Source organism: Stenella coeruleoalba (assembly GCF_951394435.1).
Source record: "Stenella coeruleoalba genome assembly, contig: scaffold_107, whole genome shotgun sequence".
NCBI lineage: Eukaryota > Metazoa > Chordata > Mammalia > Artiodactyla > Delphinidae > Stenella > Stenella coeruleoalba.
Genome location: NW_027646064.1, coordinates 1,024,132 through 1,043,132, shown reverse-complemented (window position 1 = coordinate 1,043,132; position 19,001 = coordinate 1,024,132). Strand labels below are relative to the sequence as shown.

The 19,001-nt window shown below is 43.2% G+C and overlaps 1 long non-coding RNA gene across 1 annotated transcript in view; it reads left to right on the top strand.

The window, feature by feature from the left end:
- The first annotated feature begins 688 nt into the window (after positions 1-688).
- Positions 689-19,001, top strand: part of LOC307181365 — a 1,041,989-nt gene continuing 1,023,676 nt past the window's right edge. The window contains exon 1 of the long non-coding RNA XR_013826595.1: positions 689-851. This is a non-coding gene — a long non-coding RNA (uncharacterized lncRNA). The remainder of the gene's footprint in view (positions 852-19,001) is intronic.

Here is a 19,001-nt window from a genome sequence, read left to right as displayed (position 1 = left end):
AGCCTTTGGTTAATTCCTCTTCCTGGTGGGAAATGAGAGTTAAATTTGCCCGTCCAGACACCTCCATCTAGCCTCTCATTGGTTCTCGCTATTCCTGTTCATCTTCCGCAGAAATTGCAAACTGTGCCAAACAGGAGGTTAAAGGGACTGATTCTCCAAGTCGGGAGAGTGTTAGTAAAGCGTCTGGAATGTTGCACCCGAGTAACAGGGTACGAAAACTGAGACATATTTGAACACATCTCCCGTTCACATGGTTGATCATACTTGGGTTCCACATGCATGTTTTAGCTGAAGGAAGAATACCTTAAACCTGGAGAGTTAAGACCCGTGTAATGGGTACCATGCAATATGACTTCAAAGGGTCTTCATTTGCTCACCGAACCTCTCCTAACTATCACTGCTGCGTTTAGGCCCCTGTACACATGCTTGATTCTCTTTCGGAGACATAGCAATCCATAGGTTTTAAGATACTTACTAGTCAGGTACATTCTTAGGCGTTTAATATGCGGTGTTGAGTCCATTTCGTTGAGCAAGGAGTAGCTCTTCTCTATTCCATATTTGGCTTAAGGAACTTTATCTGTGCTCATTTCAATCTCTGGTTTTATGCAGCACCCCAACTCACCTTTCCCCTTAAGCAAGCATAAGTTGGTTTTCTAAATTAGAGACCCTGTTCTGTTTTGGAATGCAGTTCCTGTGTAGCCAAGTTTACATTCCGTGTATTAGTGATATCTTATGATGTTCCTTTTTCTGTGTGACTTATTTCAGTTAGAATCATCGTACCTGAATCCACTCATTATGCTGCTACGGGCCTGATGACATAGATTTCATTGCTGAGTGATACTGTATTGTACGTAAGTACCACAAGTTCTTTATCCATTTTTCACTTTCTGTGATATTGAACTTGTACGGTAAACGAGGTTCTTGTAAACGGAGGCGTCCCAAACTTTAGGGTGGCTGTGTCTTATTGATTTTAATTTCCCTAAGCTATAGGACCATAAGTGGAAGTGCCCTACGCTCTGTTGCTTTGTTTTTTAGATGTTTCAGGAAACACCATACACTTCTCCTGAGTGTCTGTTGGCAATTTACATCCCGCCCATCAGCATAACAAGGCTCCCAGTTCTCCATGGCCTGTCCTGCCTTTCTGGATTTTACACTTTTTTCAGATTGCCTTTTTGACCTGGGAGAAGTGAGACTTCATTGTAGTGCAGATTTCCTTTGCAAGTTTGCTTGGTTGGCCAAAAAGGGCGTATGCGTTTTTTCCTGAATATATTCAGGAAAAAACGCATACGCCGTTTTTGGCCAAGTGCATCATTGTGGACGTTCTGCCTCTTTTCCTATGCTTTCAATGCAATTCCAGTCTACCTCCTGAAATCGGTTTCCTGCAATTCTGCCCCGCTTTCAAGTCCTCTTGGCAGCCTTACTTCAGTCTATTTTTGGACGATAGCTGTCATTTATAACTCTGCAGGTTTGTGAATTACAGTGCCCCTGAGCTCCTTTCTTCAACTCGCTTTCTTGTGACCTGGCCGCAACACCGCAGGATGGCTTCAGGCCCTAATCTGGTTCCGGCACGGCACACTGAGCCTTTGGTTAATTCCTCTTCCTGGTGGGAAATGAGAGTTAAATTTGCCCGTCCAGGCACCTCCAGCTAGCCTCTCATTGGTTCTCGCTATTCCTGTTCATCTTCCGCAGAAATTGCAAAATGGGCCAAACAGGAGGTTAAAGGGACTGACTCTCCAAGTGGGGAGAGTGTTAGTAAAGCGTCTGGAATGTTGCACCCGAGTACCAGGGTACGAAAACTGAGACATATTTGAACACGTCTCCCGATCACATGGTTGATCATACTCTAGGTTCCACATGCATGTTTTAGCTGAAGGAAGAATACCTTAAACCTGGGTAGTTGAAACCCGTGGAATGGGTACCATGCAATATGACTTCAAAGGGTCTTCATTTGCTCACCGAACCTCTCCAATCCTATCACTGCTGCGTTTATGCCCCTGTACACATGCTTGATTCTCTTTCGGAGACATAGCAATCCATAGGTTTTAAGATACTTACTAGTCAGGTACATTCTTAGGCGTTTAATATGCGGTGTTGAGTCCATTTCGTTGAGCAAGGAGTAGCTCTTGTCTATTCCATATTTGGCTTAAGGAACTTTATCTGTGCTCATTTCAATCTCTGGTTTTATGCAGCACCCCAACTCACCTTTCCCCTTAAGCAAGCATAAGTTGGTTTTCTAAATTTGAGACCCTGTTCTGTTCTGTAATTCAGTTCCTGTGTAGCCAAGTTTACATTCCGTGTATTACTGATATCTTATGATGTTTCTTTTTCTGTGTGACTTATTTCAGTTAGAATCATCATACCTGAATCCACTCATTGTGCTGCTAAGTGCCTGATGACATAGATTTCATTGCTGAGTGATATTGCTTTGTAAGTAAATACCACAACTTCTTTATCCATTTTTCACTTTCTGCGATGTTGAACTTGTATTGTAAACGAGGTTCTTGTAAACAGAGGCGTCCCAAACTTTGGGGTGGCTGTGTCTTTTTGATTTTCATTTCCCTAAGCTATAGGACCATAAGTGGCAGTGCCCTAGGTTCTGTTGCTTTGTTTTTTAGATGTTTCAGGAAACACCATACACTTCTCCCGAGTGTCTGTTGGCAATTTACATCCCGCCCATCAGCATAACAAGGCTCCCAGTTCTCCATGGCCTGTCCTGCCTTTCTGGATTTTACACTTTTTTCAGATGGCCCTTTTGACCGGGGGGAAGTGAGACTTCATTGTAGTGCAGATTTCCTTTGCAAGCTTGCTTGGTTGGCCAAAAAGGGCGTATGCGTTTTTTCCTGAATATATTCAGGAAAAAACGCATACGCCCTTTTTGGCCAAGTGCATCATTGTGGACGTTCTGCCTCTTTTCCTATGCTTTCAATGCAATTTCAGTATAAATCCTGAAATCGGTTTCCTGCAATTCTGCCCCGCTTTCAAGTCCTCTTGGCAGCCTTACTTCAGTCTATTTTTGGACGATAGCTGTCATTTATAACTCTGCAGGTTTGTGAATTACAGTGCCCCTGAGCTCCTTTCTTCAACTCGCTTTCTTGTGACCTGGCCGCAACACCGCAGGATGGCTTCAGGCCCTAATCTGGTTCTGGCACGGCACGCTGAGCCTTTGGTTATTTCCTCCTCCTGGTGGGAAATGAGAGTTAAATTTGCCCGTCTAGACACCTCCAGCTAGCCTCTCATTGGTTCTCGCTATTCCTGTTCATCTTCCGCAGAAATTGCAAATGTGCCAAACAGGAGGTTAAAGGCGTGACTCTCCAAGTGGGGAGAGTGTTAGTAAAGCGTCTGGAATGTTGCACCCGAGTACCAGGGTACGAAAACTGAGACATATTTGAACACGTCTCCCGATCACATGGTTGATCATACTCTAGGTTCCACATGCATGTTTTAGCTGAAGGAAGAATACCTTAAACCTGGGTAGTTGAAACCCGTGGAATGGGTACCATGCAATATGACTTCAAAGGGTCTTCATTTGCTCACCGAACCTCTCCAATCCTATCACTGCTGCGTTTATGCCCCTGTACACATGCTTGATTCTCTTTCGGAGACATAGCAATCTATAGGTTTTAAGATATTACTAGTCAGGTACATTCTTAGGCGTTTAATATGCGGTGTTGAGTCCATTTTGTTGAGCAAGGAGTAGCTCTTGTCTATTCCATATTTGGCTTAAGGAACTTTATCTGTGCTCATTTCAATCTCTGGTTTTATGCAGCTCCCCAACTCACCTTTCCCCTTAAGCAAGCATAAGTTGGTTTTCTAAATTTGAGACCCTGTTCTGTTCTGGAATGCAGTTCCTGTGTAGCCAAGTTTACATTCCGTGTATTAGTGATATCTTATGATGTTTCTTTTTCTGTGTGACTTATTTCAGTTAGAATCATCATACCTGAATCCACTCATTATGCTGCTACGGGCCTGATGACATAGATTTCATTGCTGAGTGATACTGCATTGTACGTAAGTACCACAAGTTCTTTATCTATTTTTCACTTTCTGTGATATTGAACTTGTACGGTAAACGTGGTTCTTGTAAACGGAGGCGTCCCAAATTTTGGGGTGGCTGTGTCTTTTTGATTTTAATTTCCCTAAGCTATAGGACCATAAGTGGAAGTGCCCTACGCTCTGTTGCTTTGTTTTTTAGATGTTTCAGGAAACACCATACACTTCTCCTGAGTGTCCCTTGGCAATTTACATCCCGCCCATCAGCATAACAAGGCTCCCAGTTCTCCATGGCCTGTCCTGCCTTTCTGGATTTTACACTTTTTTCAGATGGCCCTTTTGACCGGGGAGAAGTGAGACTTCATTGTAGTGCAGATTTCCTTTGCAAGTTTGCTTGGTTGGCCAAAAAGGGCGTATGCGTTTTTTCCTGAATATATTCAGGAAAAAACGCATACGCCCTTTTTGGCCAAGTGCATCATTGTGGACGTTCTGCCTCTTTTCCTATGCTTTCAATGCAATTCCAGTCTACCTCCTGAAATCGGTTTCCTGCAATTCTGCCCCGCTTTCAAGTCCTCTTGGCAGCCTTACTTCAGTCTATTTTTGGACGATAGCTGTCATTAATAACTCTGCAGTTTTGTGAATTACAGTGCCCCGAGCTCCTTTCTTCAACTCGCTTTCTTGTGACCTGGCCGCAACACCGCAGGATGTCTTCAGGCCCTAATCTGGTTCTGGCACGGCACGCTGAGCCTTTGGTTAATTCCTCTTCCTGGTGGGAAATGAGAGTTAAATTTGCCCATCCAGACACCTCCAGCTAGTCTCTCATTGGTTCTCGCTATTCCTGTTCATCTTCCGCAGAAATTGCAAATTGGGCCAAACAGGAAGTTAAAGGGACTGACACTCCAAGTGGGGAGAGTGTTAGTAAAGCGTCTGGAATGTTGCACCCGAGTACCAGGGTACGAAAACTGAGACATATTTGAACACATCTCCCGATCACATGGTTGATCATACTCTAGGTTCCACATGCATGTTTTAGCTGAAGGAAGAATACCTTAAACCTGGGTAGTTGAATCCCATGGAATGGGTACCATGCAATATGACTTCAAAGGGTCTTCATTTGCTCACGAACCTCTCCAAGCCTATCACTGCTGCGTTTATGCCCCTGTACACATGCTTGATTCTCTTTCGGAGACATAGCAATCCATAGGTTTTAAGATACTTACAAGTCAGGTACATTCTTAGGCGTTTAATATGCGGTGTTGAGTCCATTTCGTTGAGCAAGGAGTAGCTCTTGTCTATTCCATATTTGGCTTAAGGAACTTTATCTGTGCTCATTTCAATCTCTGGTTTTATGCAGCACCCCAACTCACCTTTCCCCTTAAGCAAGCATAAGTTGGTTTTCTAAATTTGAGACCCTGTTCTGTTCTGTAATTCAGTTCCTGTGTAGCCAAGTTTACGTTCCGTGTATTACTGATATCTTATGATGTTTCTTTTTCTGTGTGACTTATTTCAGTTAGAATCATCATACCTGAATCCACTCATTGTGCTGCTATGGGCCTGATGACATAGATTTCATTGCTGAGTGATATTGATTTGTAAGTAAATACCACAACTTCTTTATCCATTTTTCACTTTCTGCGATGTTGAACTTGTATTGTAAACGAGGTTCTTGTAAACAGAGGCGTCCCAAACTTTGGGGTGGCTGTGTCTTTTTGATTTTAATTTCCCTAAGCTATAGGACCATAAGTGGCAGTGCCCTAGGCTCTGTTGGTTTGTTTTTTAGATGTTTCAGGAAACACCATACACTTCTCCCGAGTGTCTGTTGGCAATTTACATCCCGCCCATCAGCATAACAAGGCTCCCAGTTCTCCATGGCCTGTCCTGCCTTTCTGGATTTTACACTTTTTTCAGATGGCCCTTTTGACCGGGGAGAAGTGAGACTTCATTGTAGTGCAGATTTCCTTTGCAAGCTTGCTTGGTTGGCCAAAAAGGGCGTATGCGTTTTTTCCTGAATATATTCAGGAAAAAACGCATACGCCCTTTTTGGCCAAGTGCATCATTGTGGACGTTCTGCCTCTTTTCCTATGCTTTCAATGCAATTCCAGTCTACCTCCTGAAATCGGTTTCCTGCAATTCTGCCCCGCTTTCAAGTCCTCTTGGCAGCCTTACTTCAGTCTATTTTTGGACGATAGCTGTCATTTATAACTCTGCAGGTTTGTGAATTACAGTGCCCCTGAGCTCCTTTCTTCAACTCGCTTTCTTGTGACCTGGACGCAACACCGCAGGATGGCTTCAGGCCCTAATCTGGTTCTGGCACGGCACGCTGAGCCTTTGGTTATTTCCTCCTCCTGGTGGGAAATGAGAGTTAAATTTGCCCATCTAGACACCTCCAGCTATCCTCTCATTGGTTCTCGCTATTCCTGTTCATCTTCCGCAGAAATTTCAAACTGGGCCAAACAGGAGGTTATAGGGACTGACTCTCCAAGTCAGGAGAGTGTTAGTAAAGCGTCTGGAATGTTGAACCCGAGTACCAGGGGAGGAAAACTGAGACATATTTGAACACGTCTCCCGTTCACATGGTTGATCATACTTGGGTTCCACATGCATGTTTTAGCTGATGGAAGAATACCTTAAACCTGGAGAGTTAAGACCCGTGGAATGGGTACCATGCAATATGATTTCAAAGGGTCTTCATTTGCTCACCGAACCTCTCCAATCCTATCACTGCTGCGTTTATGGCCCTGTACACATGCTTGATTCTCTTTCGGAGACATAGTAATCTATAGGTTTTAAGATACTTACTAGTCAGGTACATTCTTAGGCGTTTAATATGCGGTGTTGAGTCCATTTCGTTGAGCAAGGAGTAGCTCTTGTCTATTCCATATTTGGCTTAAGGAACTTTATCTGTGCTCATTTCAATCTCTGGTTTTATGCAGCACCCCAACTCACCTTTCCCCTTAAGCAAGCATAAGTTGGTTTTCTAAATTTGAGACCCTGTTCTGTTCTGTAATTCAGTTCCTGTGTAGCCAAGTTTACATTCCGTGTATTAGTGATATCTTATGATGTTTCTTTTTCTGTGTGACTTATTTCAGTTAGAATCATCGTACCTGAATCCACTCATTATGCTGCTACGGGACTGATGACATAGATTTCATTGCTGAGTGATACTGCATTGTTCGTAAGTACCACAAGTTCTTTATCCATTTTTCACTTTCTGTGATATTGAACTTGTACGGTAAACGAGGTTCTTGTAAACGGAGGCGTCCCAAACTTTGGGGTGGCTGTGTCTTTTTGATTTTAATTTCCCTAAGCTATAGGACCATAAGTGGAAGTGCCCTAGGCTCTGTTGCTTTGTTTTTTAGATGTTTCAGGAAACACCATACACTTCTCCTGAGTGTCTGTTGGCAATTTACATGCCGCCCATCAGCATAACAAGGCTCCCAGTTCTCCATGGCCTGTCCTGCCTTTCTGGATTTTACACTTTTTTCAGATGGCCCTTTTGACCGGGGGGAAGTGAGACTTCATTGTAGTGCAGATTTCCTTTGCAAGCTTGCTTGGTTGGCCAAAAAGGGCGTATGCGTTTTTTCCTGAATATATTCAGGAAAAAACGCATACGCCCTTTTTGGCCAAGTGCATCATTGTGGACGTTCTGCCTCTTTTCCTATGCTTTCAATGCAATTCCGGTCTACCTCCTGAAATCGGTTTCCTGTAATTCTGCCCCGCTTTCAGGTCCTCGTGGCAGCCTTACTTCAGTATATTTTTGGACTGTAGCTGTCATTTATAACTCTGCAGGTTTGTGAATTACAGTGCCCCTGAGCTCCTTTCTTCAACTCGCTTTCTTGTGACCTGGCCGCAACACCGCAGGATGGCTTCAGGCCCTAATCTGGTTCCGGCACGGCATGCTGAGCCTTTGGTTAATTCCTCTTCCTGGTGGGAAATGAGAGTTAAATTTGCCCGTCCAGACACCTCCAGCTAGTCTCTCATTGGTTCTCGCTATTCCTGTTCATCTTCCGCAGAAATTGCAAACTGGGCCAAACAGGAGGTTAAAGGGACTGACTCTCCAAGTCGGGAGAGTGTTAGTAGAGCATCTGGAATGTTGCACACGAGTACCAGGGTACGAAAACTGAGACATATTTGAACACGTCTCCCGATCACATGGTTGATCATACTCTAGGTTCCACATGCATGTTTTAGCTGAAGGAAGAATACCTTAAACCTGGGTAGTTGAAACCCGTGGAATGGGTACCATGCAATATGACATCAAAGGGTCTACATTTGCTCACCGAACCTCTCCAATCCTATCACTGCTGCGTTTATGGCCCTGTACACATGCTTGATTCTCTTTCGGAGACATAGCAATCCATAGGTTTTAAGATACTTACTAGTCAGGTACATTCTTAGGTGTTTAATATGCGGTGTTGAGTCCATTTCGTTGAGCAAGGAGTAGCTCTTGTCTATTCCATATTTGGCTTAAGGAACTTTATCTGTGCTCATTTCAATCTCTGGTTTTATGCAGCACCCCAACTCACCTTTACCCTTAAGTAAGCATAAGTTGGTTTTCTAATTTGAGACACTGTTCTGTTCTGTAATTGTGTTACTGTGTAGCCAAGTTTCCATTCCGTGTATTACTGATATCTTATGATGTTTCTTTTTCTGTGTGACTTATTTCAGTTAGAATCATCATACCTGAATCCACTCATTGTGCTGCTAAGGGCCTGATGACACAGATTTCATTGCTGAGTGATATTGCTTTGTAAGTAAATACCACAACTTCTTTATCCATTTTTCACTTTCTGCGATGTTGAACTTGTACTGTAAACGAGGTTCTTGTAAACAGAGCCGTTCCAAACTTTGGGGTGGCTGTGTCTTTTTGATTTTAATTTCCCTAAGCTATAGGACCATAAGTGGAAGTGCCCTAGGTTCTGTTGCTTTGTTTTTTAGATGTTTCAGGAAACACCATACACTTCTCCAGAGTGGTTGTTGGCAATTTACATCCCGCCCATCAGCATAACAAGGCTCCCAGTTCTCCATGGCCTGTCCTGCCTTTCTGGATTTTACACTTTTTTCAGATGGCCCTTTTGACCGGGGGGAAGTGAGACTTCATTGTAGTGCAGATTTCCTTTGCAAGCTTGCTTGGTTGGCCAAAAAGGGCGTATGCGTTTTTTCCTGAATATATTCAGGAAAAAACGCATACGCCCTTTTTGGCCAAGTGCATCATTGTGGACGTTCTGCCTCTTTTCCTATGCTTTCAATGCAATTCCAGTCTACCTCCTGAAATCGGTTTCCTGCAATTCTGCCCCGCTTTCAAGTCCTCTTGGCAGCCTTACTTCAGTCTATTTTTGGACGATAGCTGTCATTTATAACTCTGCAGGTTTGTGAATTACAGTGCCCCTGAGCTCCTTTCTTCAACTCGCTTTCTTTTGAGCTGGCCGCAACACCGCAGGATGGCTTCAGGCCCTAATCTGGTTCCGGTACGGCACGCTGAGCCTTTGGTTATTTCCTCTTCCTGGTGGGAAATGAGAGTTAAATTTGCCCGTCCAGACACCTCCAGCTAGCCTCTCATTGGTTCTCGCTATTCCTGTTCATCTTCCGCAGAAATTGCAAACTGTGCCAAACAGGAAGTTAAAGGCGCTGACTCTCCAAGTGGGGAGAGTGTTAGTAAAGCGTCTGGAATGTTGCACCCGAGTACCAGGGGAGGAAAACTGAGACATATTTGAACACGTCTCCCGATCACATGGTTGATCATACTCTGGGTTCCACATGCATGTTTTAGCTGAAGGAAGAATACCTAAAACTTGGGTAGTTGAAACCCGTGGAATGGGTACCATGCAATATGACTTCAAAGGGTCTTCATTTGCTCACCGAACCTCTCCAATCCTATCACTGCTGTGTTTATGCCCCTGTACACATGCTTGACTCTCTTTCGGAGACATAGCAATCCATAGGTTTTAAGATACTTACTAGTCAGGTACATTCTTAGGCGTTTAATATGCGGTGTTGAGTCCATTTCGTTGAGCAAGGAGTAGCTCTTGTCTATTCCATATTTGGCTTAAGGAACTTTATCTGTGCTCATTTCAATCTCTGGTTTTATGCAGCAACCCAACTCACCTTTCCCCTTAAGCAAGCATAAGTTGGTTTTCTAAATTTGAGAACCTGTTCTGTTTTGGAATTCAGTTGCTGTGTAGCCAAGTTTACATTCCGTGTATTAGTGATATCTTATGATGTTTCTTTTTCTGTGTGACTTATTTCAGTTAGAATCATCGTACCTGAATCCACTCATTATGCTGCTACGGGACTGATGACATAGATTTCATTGCTGAGTGATACTGCATTGTTCGTAAGTACCACAAGTTCTTTATCCATTTTTCACTTTCTGTGATATTGAACTTGTACTGTAAACGAGGTTCTTGTAAACAGAGGCGTCCCAAACATTGGGGTGGCTGTGTCTTTTTGATTTTAATTTCCCTAAGCTATAGGACCATAAGTGGAAGTGCCCTAGGCTCTGTTGCTTTGTTTTTTAGATGTTTCAGGAAACACCATACACTTCTCCCGAGTGTCTGTTGGCAATTTACATCCCGCCCATCAGCATAACAAGGCTCCCAGTTCTCCATGGCCTGTCCTGCCTTTCTGGATTTTACACTTTTTTCAGATGGCCCTTTTGACCGGGGGGAAGTGAGACTTCATTGTAGTGCAGATTTCCTTTGCAAGCTTGCTTGGTTGGCCAAAAAGGGCGTATGCGTTTTTTCCTGAATATATTCAGGAAAAAACGCATACGCCCTTTTTGGCCAAGTGCATCATTGTGGACGTTCTGCCTCTTTTCCTATGCTTGAAATGCAATTCCAGTCTACCTCCTGAAATCGGTTTCCTGCAATTCTGCCCCGCTTTCAAGTCCTCTTGGCAGCCTTACTTCAGTCTATTTTTGGACGATAGCTGTCATTTATAACTCTGCAGGTTTGTGAATTACAGTGCCCCTGAGCTCCTTTCTTCAACTCGCTTTCTTGTGACCTGGCCGCAACACCGCAGGATGTCTTCAGGCCCTAATCTGGTTCTGGCACGGCATGCTGAGCCTTTGGTTAATTCCTCTTCCTGGTGGGAAATGAGAGTTAAATTTGCCCGTCCAGACACCTCCAGCTAGCCTCTCATTGGTTCTCGCTATTCCTGTTCATCTTCCGCAGAAATTGCAAACTGGGCCAAACAGGAGGTTAAAGGGACTGACTCTCCAAGTCGGGAGAGTGTTAGTAAAGCGTCTGGAATGTTGCACCCGAGTACCAGGGTACGAACACTGAGACATATTTGAACACGTCTCCCGATCACATGGTTGATCATACTCTAGGTTCCACATGCATGTTTTAGCTGAAGGAAGAATACCTTAAACCTGGGTAGTTGAAACCCGTGGAATGGGTACCATGCAATATGACTTCAAAGGGTCTTCATTTGCTCACCGAACCTCTCCAATCCTATCACTGCTGCGTTTATGCCCCTGTACACATGCTTGATTCTCTTTCGGAGACATAGCAATCCATAGGTTTTAAGATACTTACTAGTCAGGTACATTCTTAGGCGTTTAATATGGGGTGTTGAGTCCATTTCGTTGAGCAAGGAGTAGCTCTTGTCTATTCCATATTTGGCTTAAGGAACTTTATCTGTGCTCATTTCAATCTCTGGTTTTATGCAGCACACCAACTCACCTTTACCCTTAAGCAAGCATAAGTTGGTTTTCTAAATTTGAGACCCTGTTCTGTTCTGTAATTCAGTTCCTGTGTAGCCAAGTTTACATTCCGTGTATTAGTGATATCTTATGATGTTTCTTTTTCTGTGTGACTTATTTCAGTTAGAATCATCATACCTGAATCCACTCATTGTGCTGATAAGGGCCTGATGACACAGATTTCATTGCTGAGTGATATTGCTTTGTAAGTGAATACCACAACTTCTTTATCCATTTTTCACTTTCTGCGATGTTGAACTTGTACTGTAAACGAGGTTCTTGTAAACAGAGCCGTTCCAAACTTTGGGGTGGCTGTGTCTTTTTGATTTTAATTTCCCTAAGCTATAGGACCATAAGTGGAAGTGCCCTAGGTTCTGTTGCTTTGTTTTTTAGATGTTTCAGGAAACACCATACACTTCTCCCGAGTGGTTGTTGGCAGTTTACATCCCGCCAATCAGCATAACAAGGCTTCCAGTTTTCCATGGCCTGTCCTGCCTTTCTGGATGTTACACTTTTTTCAGATGGCCCTTTTGACCGGGGGGAAGTGAGACTTCATTGTAGTGCAGATTTCCTTTGCAAGTTTGCTTGGTTGGCCAAAAAGGGCATATGCGTTTTTTCCTGAATATATTCAGGAAAAAACGCATATGCCCTTTTTGGCCAAGTGCATCATTGTGGACGTTCTGCCTCTTTTCCTATGCTTTCAATGCAATTCCAGTCTACCTCCTGTAATCGGTTTCCTGCAATTCTGCCCCGCTTTCAAGTCCTCTTGGCAGCCTTACTTCAGTCTATTTTTGGACGATAGCTGTCATTTATAACTCTGCAGGTTTGTGAATTACAGTGCCCCTGAGCTCCTTTCTTCAACTCGCTTTCTTTTGAGCTGGCCGCAACACCGCAGGATGGCTTCAGGCCCTAATCTGGTTCCGGTACGGCACGCTGAGCCTTTGGTTATTTCCTCTTCCTGTTGGGAAATGAGAGTTAAATTTGCCCGTCCAGACACCTCCAGCTAGCCTCTCATTGGTTCTCGCTATTCCTGTTCATCTTCCGCAGAAATTGCAAACTGTGCCAAACAGGAGGTTAAAGGCGCTGACTCTCCAAGTCGGGAGAGTGTTAGTAAAGTGTCTGGAATGTTGCACCCGAGTACCAGGGGAGGAAAACTGAGACATATTTGAACACGTCTCCCGATCACATGGTTGATCATACTCTGGGTTCCACATGCATGTTTTAGCTGAAGGAAGAATACCTAAAACCTGGGTAGTTGAAACCCGTGTAATGGGTACCATGCAATATGACTTCAAAGTGTCTTCATTTGCTCACCGAACCTCTCCAATCCTATCACTGCTGCGTTTATGGCCCTGTACACATGCTTGATTCTCTTTCGGAGACATAGCAATCCATAGGTTTTAAGATACTTACTAGTCAGGTATATTCTTAGGCGTTTAATATGCGGTGTTGAGTCCATTTCGTTGAGCAAGGAGTAGCTCTTGTCTATTCCATATTTGGCTTAAGGAACTTTATCTGTGCTCATTTCAATCTCTGGTTTTATGCAGCAACCCAACTCACCATTCCCCTTAAGCAAGCATAAGTTGGTTTTCTAAATTTGAGAACCTGTTCTGTTTTGGAATTCAGTTGCTGTGTAGCCAAGTTTACATTCCGTGTATTAGTGATATCTTATGATGTTTCTTTTTCTGTGTGACTTATTTCAGTTAGAATCATCGTACCTGAATCCACTCATTATGCTGCTACGGGACTGATGACATAGATTTCATTGCTGAGTGATACGGCATTGTTCGTAAGTACCACAAGTTCTTTATCCATTTTTCACTTTCTGCGATGTTGAACTTGTACTGTAAACGAGGTTCTTGTAAACAGAGCCTTTCCAAACTTTGGGGTGGCTGTGTCTTTTTGATTTTAATTTCCCTAAGCTATAGGACCATAAGTGGAAGTACCCTAGGCTCTGTTGCTTTGTTTTTTAGATGTTTCAGGAAACACCATACACTTCTCCCGAGTGTCTGTTGGCAATTTACATCCCGCCCATCAGCATAACAAGGCTCCCAGTTCTCCATGGCCTGTCCTGCCTTTCTGTATTTTACACTTTTTTCAGATGGCCCTTTTGACCGGGGGGAAGTGAGACTTCATTGTAGTGCAGATTTCCTTTGCAAGCTTGCTTGGTTGGCCAAAAAGGGCGTATGCGTTTTTTCCTGAATATATTCAGGAAAAAACGCATACGCCCTTTTTGGCCAAGTGCATCATTGTGGACGTTCTGCCTCTTTTCCTATGCTTTCAATGCAATTCCAGTCTACCTCCTGAAATCGGTTTCCTGCATTTCTGCCCCGCTTTCAAGTCCTCTTGGCAGCCTTACCTCAGTATATTTTTGGACGATAGCTGTCATTTATAACTCTGCAGGTTTGTGAATTACAGTGCCCCTGAGCTCCTTTCTTCAACTCGCTTTCTTGTGAGCTGGCCGCAACACTGCAAGATGGCTTCAGGCCGTAATCTTGTTCCGGCATGGCACGCTGAGCCTTTTGTTATTTCCTCCTCCTGGTGGGAAATGACAGTTAAATTTGCCCGTCCAGACACCTCCAGCTCGTCTCTCATTTGTTCTCGCTAATCCTATTCATCTTCCGAAGAAATTACAAACTGGGTCAAACAAGAGTTTAAAGGCACTGACTATCCAAGTGGGGAGAGTGTTAGTAAAGCGTCTGGAATGTTGAACCCGAGTACCAGGGGAGGAAAACTGAGACATATTTGAACACGTCTCCTGTTCACACGGTTGATCATACTCTGGGTTCCACATGCATGTTTTAGCTGAAGGAAGAATACCTTAAACCTGGAGAGTTGAGACCCGTGGAATGGGTACCATGCAATATGACTTCAAAGGGTCTTCGTTCGCTCGCTGAACCTCTCCAATCCTGTCACAGCTGTGTTTATGCCCCTGTACACACGCTTGATTCTTTTTCAGACATAGCCATCCATACGTTTTAAGATTCTTACTAGTCAGGTATATTCTTAGGCGTTTAATATGGGGTGTTGAGTCCATTTCGTTGAGCAAGGAGTAGCTCTTGTCTATTCCATATTTGGCTTAAGGAACTTTATCTGTGCTAATTTCAAACTCTGGTTTTATGCAGCACCCCAACTCACCTTCCCCCTTAAGAAAGCATAATTTGGTTTTCTAAACTTGAGACCTTGTTCTGTTTTGTAATTCAGTTTATGTGTAGCCAAGTTCACATTCTGTGTATTAGTGATACCTTATGATGTTTCTTTTCTGTGTGACTTATTTCAGTTCGAATCATCATACCGGAATCCACTCATTATGCTGCTACGGGCCTGATCACATAGATTTCATTGCTGAGTGATATTGCATTGTACGTAAGTACCACAACTTCTTTATCCATTTTTCACTTTCTGCGATATTGAACTTGTACCGTAAACGAGGTTCTTGTAAACAGAGGCGTCCCAAACTTTGGGGTGGCTGTGTCTTTTTGATTTTAATTTCCCTAAGCTATAGGACCATAAGTGGCAGTGCCCTAGGCTCTGTTGCTTTGTTTTTTAGATGTTTCAGGAAACACCATACACTTCTCCAGAGTGGCTGTTGGCAATTTACATCCCGCCCATCAGCATAAGAAGGCTCCCAGTTCTCCATGGCCTGTCGTGCCTTTATGGATTGTACACTTTTTTCAGATGGCCCTTTTGACCAGGTGGAAGTGAGACTTCATTGTAGTGCAGATTTCCTTTGCAAGCTTGCTTGGTTGGCCAAAAAGGGCGTATGCGTTTTTTCCTGAATATATTCAGGAAAAAACGCATACGCCCTTTTTGGCCAAGTGCATCATTGTCGAGGTTCTGACTCTCTTCATATGTTTTCAGTGCAATTCCTGTCTACCTCCTGAAATCGGTTTCCTGCAATTCTGCCTTGCTTTCAATGCCTCTTCATAGCCTTACCTCAATATATTTTTTGAAAATAGTTGGCCTTTATAACTCTGCAGGTTTTTGAATTGCAGTGGCCCTTAGCTCCATTTTTTAGCTCTTATTTTTGTGGTCTTGCCCCGTAACCACAGGATTCCTTGAAGCCCTATTTTTCTTCTGGGGCACCTTGCTGTGCCTTTGGTTACTTCTTCTTACTGATGTGATATTAGAGTGACATGTGCCCATTGAAACCGCTACAGCTGGTTTCTCACTGGTTCCTCCTATTCCCATTCATCCTCTGCACTAACTGCAGACTGTGCGATACCAGAACTTAAAGGCATTGACTCCATGTGGGGATGTTGTTAGTAAAGCGGCTGGAAAGTCGATCCGGAGCCCCAGGAGAGGAAAAATGAGGTGCGTTTTAGAAACCTTTCCCGATCATATGGTATACCAGTCGTTGGGTTTCCCAAGCATGGTTTAGCTGTAGGAAGATTCCCTTCAACCTGGAGTGTTGGGACCCTTGGACTGAGTAGCATGAAGTATTGCATTAAACTTTCGGCAGTTGCTCACCAAAGCTCACCAATCCTGTCAGCCCCAAGTGTCCAGCCTTATGTCTTATCCAGCTGTGGGTTTATATGTGGTCAATCCAGGTTGCATCACAGCCCCTGAGCGAATTTTATAAGAATTTTTCTCTCTTTCATTGTTTCAGCGTTTTGTTTTTAAAATTTATTTCTATAATGGGGTTTAGCTCATTTTCACTGCTGTGTTTGTGCCGCTCTGCACACACTTGAATCCCTTATGGAGATATATCAATACATGGGTTTTAAGATTCTTATTCCTCAGATATATTTCTCTGCGGTGTATAGGGTGTGTTGAGGCCAGTTCATTGAGCAAGGTGTAGATCTTGTCTAATACCTATTTGGTTTATTGAACGGTATCTGTGCTAATTTCAAACTCTGGTTTTATGCATCACCCCACCTCTCCTTTCCCCTTAAGCTGACATAAGTGTGTTTTCTAAATGTGAGACACTGTTCTGTTCTGTAATTCATTTCTTGTGCAGCCATATTTACCCTCCCTCTATAAGTGATATCTTATGATATGTTTCTTTTTCTGTTTGACTTATTTCAAGTAGTATTATCGGACCTAAATCCACTCTTTATCCTTCTACTAGCCTTATTACATTGATTTCATGGTGAAGAGATATTCCATTGTACATAAGTACCACATCTTCTTTATCCATTGTTCTCTTTCCTGGGATATTTAAGGTGTACTGAAGTTGAGGTTCTTGTAAACAGAGTAGCCCTAAACTGTGGTGTGCTTGTGTCTTGTTGATTTTTAGACTTCCCTAGATATACTCCCATGATTGGAAGTGTCCTATGCTCTGTAGCTCTGTTTTTTAGATGATTTAGGAACCACCATACACTTCTCCAGAGTGGCTCTCGGCAGTTCACACACTGCCCATCAGCGTATAAAGGCTCCCTGTTCTCCATGGCCTGTCCTGCATTTCTGGTTTTTACAATTTTTTAGGATGGCCCTTTTGACCGGTGGGAAGTGAGACTTCTTTGTTGTGCACATTTGCATTGCTTGCTTGCTTCGTTGCCCATAAAGTGCGTATGCGTTTTTTCCTGGATATAATCAGGAAAAAACGCATACGCCCTTTTGGGCCAACTGCATCATTGTCGAAATTCTGCCGCTTTTCATGTGCGTTAAAGACGAGTCCAATCTATCTCTTGAAATCTGTTTCTTGCAATTCTGTCTTGCATTCAGATCCTCTTCTTTGCCTTACCTCAACATATTTTTGGACGTTAGTTTTCATTTATAACTCTGCAGGTTTGTGAATTGCAGTGACCCTGAGCTCCATTTTTTAAGTTGCTCTTTTGTGAGCTGGCCTCAAACCCGCAGGATTGCTTCAGGCCCTATTTTGGCTCCGGCGAGGCAGGCTGAGCCTTTCTTTAATTCTTATTCTTAATGGGAAATTAGAGTGATATGTGCCCGTCCAAACCCCTACAACTCTTCTCTCATTGGTTCCCCCTCTTCCCGTTCATCCTCCTCACAATTTGCAAAATGTGTGAAACAGAAGTTTAAATGTGCTGATTCTCCAAGTGGGGAGATTCTAAGTAGCGTGGCTGGAATGGTGAACAGGAGCACCAGGAGAGGATAAATGAGGTGCATTTTAGACACATCTCCCGATCACATGGTGTACAGTCCTCTGGGTTTTCCATGCATGTTTTAGCTGTAGGAAGATCCCTTGAACCTGCAGATTTGGGACCCATTGAATGGGTACCAGGTAGTATTACTTTAAAGGGCGTGCATTTCCTCACCCAACCTCACATTTCTCTTAGCGCAAACAGTTTCCAGCCTTATGTCTCATCCTGCTGTGGGTCTAGATGTGTTCAATCCATGTTGCATCACCGTCCCTGAGGAAAAGTTGTAAGAGGTTTTCTCTGTCTCTCTGTCGTTTATTTTTTTCAATTTATTACTATATTGGTTACAGCTGATTTTCAAAGCTCTGTTTCTTGCTGCTGTACATCCACTTGATTCGCGTACAGAGAGACATCAATAAATTCTTTTTCAGATTCTTACCAGTCGTATATATTCTTTTCCGGTGACTTGAGTGTGCTGAGTGCAGTTCTTTTAGCTACCGTGTAGGCCTTGTTGATTATCAGTTTGGTATTTGGAATGGTATCTTTGCTAATTTCAACCTCCTGGATGATGCCTCACCCCTCCCCACCTTTCCCGTTTAGCAGCCTTATGCGTGTTTTCTACATATTTGACTATGTTTTTGTTTTGTAATTTATTTCATGTGTAGCCATTTTGGATTCCACCTTTAAGTGATATCTTATGATATGTGTCTTTTTCTTTTTGAATTCTGTCACTTAGAATGATCATACGTAACTCCTCCGGAGTTGTTACAACTGGCCATATTTCATTGATTTCCAGGCTGAATAATATTCCACTCTACCTAAGTACCACATCTCTATCCATTTTTTCCCTCCAGAGACATTTAAGTTATATCCTAGTCGAGGATCTTTTAAACAGAGAGGGGGTAAACATTGGGGTGCCTGTGTCCTCTCGATTTTTGTTTTTCCCAAGATATACGCCCATGAGTGTAAGTGCCCTATGCTCTGTAGCTCATTTTTTAGATGCTTTAGTAAACACAATACACTTCTCCAGAATGGCCGTTGGCAATATACATTTCCACTATAAGTCTCACAGGGCTCCCTCTTCTCGTTGCCCTGTCCTGCATTTCTGTTGTTTACGCTTTATGAGGATGGCTCTTCTGACTGATGCGAAGTGATATCTTTTGTAGTATTGACTTCCAGTGCCCACCTGTTTGGTTGGCTAAAAAAGTGTATGCCCTTTTCTTGAATATATACAGAAAAGAACGCATACACCCTTTTTGGCC